This window comes from Fukomys damarensis, unplaced genomic scaffold (assembly GCF_012274545.1).
Source record: "Fukomys damarensis isolate Sample0158 unplaced genomic scaffold, DMR_v1.0_HiC HiC_scaffold_25, whole genome shotgun sequence".
NCBI classification, from domain to species: Eukaryota; Metazoa; Chordata; class Mammalia; order Rodentia; family Bathyergidae; genus Fukomys; species Fukomys damarensis.
In genome coordinates this window covers 26,988,782-26,990,862 of record NW_022900937.1, presented here as the reverse complement: position 1 = coordinate 26,990,862, position 2,081 = coordinate 26,988,782, and positions in this window count along the sequence as shown.

Sequence of the window (2,081 nt, the reverse complement as noted above, 5' to 3'; positions counted from 1 at the left end):
TTTTTATTTTTTTGTGCCGGGGATTGAACTCGGGTCGTAGCTCTTGCAAGGCAGGCCACCGAACAGCTGAGATAAATCCCAGGTCCGAAGTTTTGCTTTTAAGTTAAGATACATTTTCATTAAATAAAAATTAAATTGAACCAGCTGAATTAGTGTGGAGTCTTTGCATTTTGATGATCTTTAGAACCCTTCGTCCCCAGCCCATCACCACCTCCTTGCCCAGGGCTCTCTCTGCGGACTCCGCTTCTCTGTATCTTAACCGGTCTCCATATTTTTTGAATTATTTATTGTTTTGCCTTCTCATATTAGAGAACCATGCAGTATTTACACAGCGGGGTCTGATTCCCTTAAATTATTATCCCAAAATTATCCCAAAATTATTCCATTATATATGTGAAATAAATCAGACACAAACACTTCAATATCACATCACTTCTCTTACCTGAGAAACAAAATTAAATAACAATAAAACTATAAGAAATTGGATCATATTTTGTAAAAGAGAAAAGAATAAAGAAATGGAGGAAAGGAGAGAGGGAAAGGAAGAGAGGTGGATACAGAAGAATTAAATTGGTTATATTCATGTACTGATTCCTCACCATGAGTGTAACCACTAAATGCTGCAAACTGTGCTAATAAAAAGAAGCACTGAAAAATTTAAAAATAGACTCCATGAAAGGCCAATTGAGCATCTCCAGAGACAAGCCTCAGATCATGCAGTCTCTACAAGTTATCAGTCTGAAATCCGAGGACAAGCTTTTGTATGACTGTGCAATAGAATCAGGGAGAGGACATCAAGGCAGGCCAGACATAGACCTCCCTTCAGGGCGGCCGCAACCAGCAGGGGATGCGAATGATCCACTGAGCACCAGGAAAAGTCCCAGGAGCAGGTGCAGAGAAGGAAGCTGAGTGAGGGCTTCCTGTCCGCCCCTGTGGCTTCCTCTCAGTCTTAACATCATCTGAGGAGAACCTGCAGCACATATGCTGCAGACGACTTAGGAAGTAACCAAGTTCCAAGTAAAGATTGTCTTTTAAATTTAATAGCACAAGTACATATTTACATAATTGCTTCCTTCATCTCCTAAACTTGGATTTTGCTAAATAAGTAAATATGACTTGTATGCACTTTAAAGTTTCTTGCAATTTTCACGTTTAGATTTCTTTTGAATGCTGAATCTTCATCACCTAAAAATGAATCTGATAATTTCATCCCCATGACAAGGAGTTCTCTCATGCAGAAATAAATGCTTCAGATTAGGGAATTAAATCCTTCACATCCCAATCCACAGGGCCTGAGGACACACAGCACTCTCTTACGTAGCCATTTCAGAAGGCCTTGCCCCAGGATCAGCACCAGCACCATGTGGACCACTGTGTTCAGGGCAGCAGGACACAGAGGCAGCCTCACTCGACTCAGGACAGGGTCAAAGACTCCAGTGAATGCTTTCTGTCCATATTTTCTGAACATGAGTAGGAACTGCACTTTCTTTATGGGATGTATAAACAGAGAATTGTAAAATTCTATCTTTGGACTTTTTGTTCTCTCTTTTTCTCCTTTTTCTCCTAATTCCGCATTCTCTCCGTCCCATTTTCCATTTATGTTTCACTAATACAGCACACTTAAGATAAAATACTCCTGTTTCATAATAATCATTTTGCCTTAACAGATTCTTGTAATTTTGACTTTATATTTTTTCTTTGCTTTATTTCAGTTATTTCCTTATTGATCAGAAAGTTTTCTATTCCTAAGCTTCTCTTAAATGATCACACATAACAATGTAGTTCATAATGTCATTCATGTGTTTATGGATTTCTGTAAAGTGTGTGTACAGTGAGCAGAAGGACACTCAGGTCCCACAGAGTTACAGTTCCTGAAGTCAGAGCTGAGGAGAAGTCGTCACACATAGACCTCTACACTGCAGGTGTTACCATGGCTTCATGAACGCTCATCCTGGGAATCAAATGCATTTCCCCCTCCTCAGCCAGCTCTGTGCCACACCTGGAGCCCAATCATGACTGCTGTGTCCTGTATGAAATGATGGCCCTGTTATTTCTAGCTCACATGAGCCCATCTTCCAGAA